The sequence below is a fragment of the Ostrea edulis genome, chromosome 7 (assembly GCF_947568905.1).
Source record: "Ostrea edulis chromosome 7, xbOstEdul1.1, whole genome shotgun sequence".
NCBI classification, from domain to species: Eukaryota; Metazoa; Mollusca; class Bivalvia; order Ostreida; family Ostreidae; genus Ostrea; species Ostrea edulis.
This window is the reverse complement of record NC_079170.1, coordinates 38,640,627-38,647,882: the sequence shown is the minus strand read 5'-3', so window position 1 is coordinate 38,647,882 and position 7,256 is coordinate 38,640,627. Positions and strand designations below refer to the sequence as shown.

General features: G+C 35.6%; 1 protein-coding gene across 1 annotated transcript in view; it reads left to right on the top strand.

The window, feature by feature from the left end:
• Nucleotides 1–7,013, top strand: part of LOC125655220 (DNA repair protein complementing XP-C cells homolog) — a 61,022-nt gene extending 54,009 nt beyond the window's left edge. Inside the window, exon 22 of the transcript XR_008796940.1 lies at nt 6,831–7,013. The gene's annotated coding sequence lies outside the window, so the exon portion shown is untranslated. The remainder of the gene's footprint in view (nt 1–6,830) is intronic.
• Nucleotides 7,014–7,256: the final 243 nt, after the last annotated feature.

Genomic DNA, 7,256 nt, shown 5'->3' with positions numbered 1-7,256 from the left:
CTGACGTGTTTCATACCGATTGTTAAGCCGTTCTTTGCACACTGATTTTGACTACGGATATCTCCATTTACCTTATCAATATATAAGGCTCACGACGGCTGTGACCGGCTGACATGCTAGTGAGATGTTAAATTTGTAATTTTAAGCATCTTAAATTTTCTACAGACATAAGTTAACTTTAAATTGTCCATTTTACCTAAATAATACTTGAAATGTAACATATATCATAAAATTAAATCGATGACTATACATTTTCAAAACTTTGTAAAGAAATGACATACAGGTCGCAATCTTTCATTGTTATTATTACTATAGCTAATTTTTTTTCTTTTTTCAATATAAATATTCTGTATGTATTTCACAGGAAATTGATCATTGTTCGTTATCTTCACCTCGCTAAAACCCTGCATTCTCCATTAAAGTGTCGGCGGCATTAAAAAATTCGTTTAAAGTCCAAGTTCATAAAATTGTATGTCTTATAGATCTATTCAGTATGTACCAAAAACATAATAGGGCTATAGCATCATAACCATTCATTGTTCTGAGTACTGCTCTCATAATGTACGCATATCAAGGAAATAAACCGTGTCTGATTCGCATTGGGAATTGTTACATTTGTACAATGGTATAATTTTTTTTTTATAATTTCGGGTCCTTACTTCTTATTTCAAGTTAACATAAATAGTTTCTAGCTAGTGATATTAGATATTTCAAAGAAGTAATATATTTTTTAAGCAAACTGTTCTTAAACTGATGTCCATTGGAGTGCGAACAGATACAAACTGTACGTTATTGATTTTGCAACCTTAATAAAGAATATGACAGTCTTTTTCGTGTTTAATACCAAGGTAAAAGAAAAACCAAAATTTTTATTAGATACCACAATCTTAAACATTTTGAACCACGAAAAATGGGTATGATAGACATGTAATGCAGTTCAAAGAGTACACATTAGCATTTGGACGTTCGGTTTGGAACAGATTCGATACCGCCTATCCATCATCAGAAGAAGAGCGAAACAAAATTAATTACAGGAAGTTGTTTAATTTAGTAGGTATATATATATATATTAACTTCGACTAAATTCTATACGACGAATAATAGATAATTTTTTCAAGGAAAACATGATAATCAACAGATACGTTACAAACAGATAGAGTTGTACGCTACCATCATTTCTTTTCATAGCTGTAATAAGGATATCTAATGTCCTTTACAGCCTGATGTATCAGGTTCATCAAATGACTAAGAGAAAATGTTTGAAAAGTTTTATGCATTCAAACTTTGTAAATAATTAGTAGAATCTTTTTTTTTATGCATTTTCTGATATTTTTCATGAATTTTCTGATAATATATCTATAAAAGCATATTATATGACACATTTTGCTTTATTTTAGTCATGAATATAATTATAAAGAATTAAGACGACGATTTGTCATTTGGAACATTGCAAGCATCTATTTTTGATGGTATCGTATCTGCTTTCTTAGTGGTAACGTATCTGGTTAGTTATTGGAACTTAATATCTCGTTGAACTAAATTAGACATTCGTTAGTCCCCTTTGTTATTTGTTCTTTTAACAATTACTATTCATTTTAATGCATACAAAACAATTTGTAATTGAAATTTAAAGGCCATTTACTCAACACTTTCATTTCGTGCTAGATTTGGCCTGTATTTTATTAGACTTACCTTTTCCATTAAACACTGGTATTTTTGGTCTGTATTTGATGGTTTTCTTTAATCATATTGTTGTTCCTTTATGTCTTTCCTAAACTATTTAAGAAATGAACATCACTTTTGAGCTGTTCATGGTCAATATGAACGGATTTGGTTTTGAGGCAAATTCTGTGAATCACGCTAGCGATTCACAGAGAATTTGCCTCAAATTCAAATCCGTTCATATTGACCACGAACACCTCAAAATTGATGTTCATTTCTTATATCTATATTCATTTACTTAATCGCCATTTGTTTACATTGCTTGTATAGGTCAGGAAATATTTTGTTGCAGAAAACGAACTCCTAAGATCCACCTACATTACAGTCGTATTGTGACGTACGTACGTCATAACATAAACATGACGTCACACGTCATCTTACCCTGCCTTTTATCAACATAAACTACATAAAAACCCTTACAAAGATACATTGCTGGATCCAGTAAGTGCTCTACCAAGCCCCTATCTTTGCTCCTCACGAAAATGTGAAAGAGAAACGTCAAACTTACTGTGCGACTACATATGCCAGAAGTGGTGTTAATCAAATGTGGATTCTAAAAAATTCTAAAGAACTTTTAGTAAACTTGAAATCACAGAATTTTTCCCAAATCAATAGCATTAAAACCTATGACTTTTCAACACTATACACGACCATTCCTCAAGATAAATTAAAGACTAGACTTTTTGACATCATAGACAGTTGCTTCTTCAACAAAAACGGAAAACGGAAATATTCATATCTAGTGATCAGTCATTCAAAAACTTACTTTGTTAAACATCACTCTGATTCCACGCACAAGTACTCTGAAGTTGAAATAAAAAATATGCTAGAGTTCCTCATTGACAATATCTTCGTGGTCTTTGGTGATCAGGTCTTCCAACAGTCTGTTGGAATTCCCATGGGCACGAATTGTGCTCCTTTGTTAGCTGACCTGTTTTTATATTCATATGAAGCAGAATTTATTCAAAAACTTCTACGTGAGAAGAAAAAATCTCTCGCTGTGACCTTCAATTCGACTTTTAGATATATCGATGACGTTTTGTCTATTAACAATGATAGCTTTCATTCATATGTCGATTTGATATATCCCTGTGAGCTCGAAATAAAGGACACCACAGAGTCGTCCACTTCTGCTTCATATTTAGATATTTTATTGAAAGTGGACATTAACGGCAAACTGACAACTCAACTGTATGACAAACGGGATGATTTCAGCTTCTCCATCGTCAACTTCCCACATTTATGTAGCAATATTCCATTATCACCTGCATATGGTGTTTATATATCTCAACTAATTCGATATGCAAGAGCTTGTTCTGGGTATAGTCAGTTTTTTAAATCGAGGTAAGCTACTGACAAACAAGTTGATGGTACAGGGATTTCAACAGTCTCGATTGAAGTCAGCATTTCGCAAATTCTATGGTCGTTATAACGATCTAGTTCGTCAATACGACCTCGCATTGGGTCAAATGCTGTCTGACGTGTTTCATACCGATTGATAAGCCGTTCTTGGCACACTGATTTTGACCGCGGATAGCTCCGTTTACCTGATCAGGATATGGGGCTCACGGCGGGTGTAACCGGTCAACAGGGGATGCTTGCTCCTCCTAGGCGCCTGATCCCACCTCTGGTATGTCCAGGGGTCCGTGTTTGCCCAACTATCTATTTTGTATTGCTTGTAGGAGTTATGAGATTGATCACTGTTCGTTATCTTCACCTTGCATTGCACGGTGCACTGGAGACCACAAGATGGGGATGATAATCCACGTAAGTTCACAATCTTAATCCGAGGTTTGACTTTGCAAGATCTTTGTAACACATGCATTTTTTCAAATCACTACGCTCTCTCAGTCGCGTGCTAGTTCATAATCCGTTCATATTCAATATGAACGGACTGTGTCGCGTGCTGAAATTGGTTGGTTCGTACATAAGGAAAATGCGAGTTGTAATATAAACATATATCTATGTTTTAGAAGATTCTCAAGAAGAGGCACAACCGGTCGCGGTAGGTCAGTGGTAGAGCAGTAGGATACCGTGAGTTCAAGCTCTGCTTGTGCCATAGCTGCATCAAACCTAAGATGACTTTAACATAAAGCGTGGTTGCTCCGTCACGAAACGCTCAGTATTTAGAAGTGAGAATCACGAGTCTTTTGGATATGACCTTAAAAACGGATGTCCTGTGTCGCGACAGACGTTTGAAAGTTAACGAACCCCCACTGCTACGGCCATGAGCACCAGGTATAGATCTAGATTTGTGGTACTTCACTGACAACTGTTGACGTCTCAAGATGAGTGAAGTATTTTCGACGGGACTTACAATCAATTAATCATGAAGAGACCCACAGGCCACATGGATCACATGAGTCAATTCCCTTGTTCGTGGAAGATTTGCGATTAATACTGTAAACTAAAGAAAAATTGTCAATATGCAGAAGGTTTTTTTTTATTTCGCAATTTCTCATCCCATGTCATAACCCCTAGTACTATAGGAATGAGTTCTAAAACAAAGTGATATCCCTGTACATTTACGCTGGCCAGCAATGAGGCCACTGCAGACAACACCAATGCCTACTAAACACAACACCACAACCATGAGGTTCAATGGTTACACATATTTCATGCATTCACAAAAATTCAGGCTCAGGGTTTTTGAGGTTATACGATACCCACAATTTTGGATGCATCAAATGAAGTAGCATTTTGCAGTGTTTAAGAGGGATTTTCTATTGATCAAAGGACAATGTACAGGTAAGTCAGTCATTAATACATGAAATACACCAGTAACAAGTTGTTGAAGGATTTTCAATTTTTGGGTTTGTTTATATTGTTTTGTTTATTTATTTGGGAATATGTTAGGAATAGGGTTATGCTTTTCTATTGAATTTTCAAGTGAAGATTTGTGAAACACAGTAAAATCCTACTTCATTTTATGCATCCAAAATTTTGGGTATTCTTTGATTTTAACAAAGATTTCCGAGTCCTTCATGTCGTATCTAGAGAAGGAAATGGACGGTGATATACTTGATCCATTACTGATGAGACAGATACAAAGAATTAAAATTGTAGTCCACGGATACGTTATGCAGGAACTGTAGACTTTTGAGTGAATGTTTAATTGTGCTTTTATTCAATTAGGCCCCACTTGGTGTGAGCACTGAGCATTATTTGAACAGCTCTATAGACTGGAATAAATTGGGAGAATATTGTGTTGGTGAGTAATGATTTGTTAACGTTATTTTCTCTGTTACAATTAGAAAAATAGAGAAGAGGGCCCTAGGAAACTGGAAGCTATTAATTAAAGGGCTGTTAATCAAGGAAAGGATAAAGAAACGTTTTAATCTGGTAGACAAGGTATTTCGTCAAGATTTAGTGTGCATGTATGCAATTGTTTATCCAACTGTTACAGAAGTTATTGTTCTATAAATAATGTGTTTGTTTATAAACTAATCATGGCTTGGTAAATGTAATCTGTGGTTAAGAAATATGAGCCATGATTCGTTGTGTTGTAATGTGTCAGCAGAGAGCTGTAAGATATTCAGAATTAAAGTCATTATTGTTTCTGAGTGAGTGTTCCATTCATTTACAGTGGACACTAGAATGTGTGTATATACTGAGATTTCTTTTATTGTCATTCGTGATGGATAAAAGGTAGTCAAGTTCTCTCTTTCCTCTAAAATTCTCTTGGTGGCCTGTCGGATTTGTTTTCCAATCAAAATCAGGCTTACCACTAGCAATGTGCACAGTATTTTATTCAATACTTACTCATGTCGATTTGGTGTATCCCATTCCACTATCACCTGCATATGGTGTTTATGTCTCTCAATTCATTCGATATGTTAGAGCATATTCTGCATATGATAAAGTTTTGAATTGATACAGGCTACTGACAAATAAGTTCATGAGATAGGAGTTTCAACAGTCGCATTTAAAGTAAGAATTTCACAAATTCTATGGTTGTTATAATGATCTAATCTGCAAATACAACCTGTCATTAAGTCAAATTGTGTGACTTGTTTCTTACCAATCGTTAGGCTGTTCTTTACATGCTGATTTTGACTATTTGTTACTCCATTTACTTGTGTCTGATCAGGATGTAGGGTTCACGGTGAATTTGACCAGCTGACAGGGGATGCTTATTAGGTACCTGATCCCTCCTCTGGGGTTTCCAGGGGTCCATGTTTGTCATACTCTCGGATTTATATCCTTTATGGGATTTATGGGATTGATTACTGTTTGTTGTCTTCACTGTTTTCCATCTGTATTATATATGTAAAGTGTAACCGGGAAGGTCATGAGTTTGAGCCCCGCTCGTGCCATGGTCACGTGAAACCTAAGATGTAAACATAGATAATGATTGCTCCTTCGCCAAATGCTCTACATTTAAAAGTGAGAATCGCGGGTCTTTCAGATATGACCTTAAAACAGAGTTACTGTGTGGCGCCTGGCGTTGGCACGTTAAAGAACCCTCACTGCTATGACTGTAAGTGCTAAGCATAAGTCTAATTTTGTGGTACTTCACCAACAACTGGCGATGTCTCAATATGAGGGGAAAATTCTCGATGGGACATAAAACAAACTAACAAAAATATGTTGGGCATCTAATATCAAGCACACTGACTCTATGTATTGCTTCGACATTCGTGGCTTATTTATTCAAATGTGATGTTTAAGAATTTTCTGTTAGGGAGGGAAAGTTGATTTTGTCAATGTGAGGTACATGTATCACATACGCATAAATCTAAATTCAACAAACAGCTTTAGAATGATATAAAGCATTGTAACAGAGTTTTCAAACTTGAAATATAAACTGGGCTTGTGTTTTTATATTTAAGTTGATTGATAACAACTATTAGAGACTCTGACATCAGGCACTGCTTTAGGAATCATAGGCACTGAATGTGTGTTTGTTTTTTATTTACTCAACAGGAAGAGAAACAAGAAATGAAAGTGAAGCAAAAAGGAAAGAAAGCAACTGATGCAGAAAAGTCCTGGCCACGAAAACATCAGGAGGCCGAAAAATTGTCTCAGTCAAGAAACCATGTAAAATGGATATTTACAACTTTTAAATTAATATCTTAGAAGTACAAGTTTCGTCTTCCAGCCATAAGGTTCACATCCTACAACCACAAGGTTCACATCCTACAACCACGGGGTTTATATATGTTACCATGAGGTTCACATCCTACAACCACAAGGTTCACATCCTATAACCACAAGGTTCACATCCTACAGCCACAAGGTTCACATCCTACAGCCACAAGGTTCACATCCTACAACCACGGGGTTTATATATGTTACCTTGAGGTTTACATCTTATAACCACAAGGTTCACATCTTGCAACCACGGGGTTCATATTCTGTTTCCGGAATGTTCATCTACAACCATGAAGTGGATACCCTATAATCTAAATGTTGTTTTATTTACATCCTGATACTGATGAACAATTGTTAATTGAGATAGAACTGAAGGCAGAGAGCAAAAGAATCAAAATGATACCTGTGTTCAAGTCAAATAATCTGCCACAATCTTTATT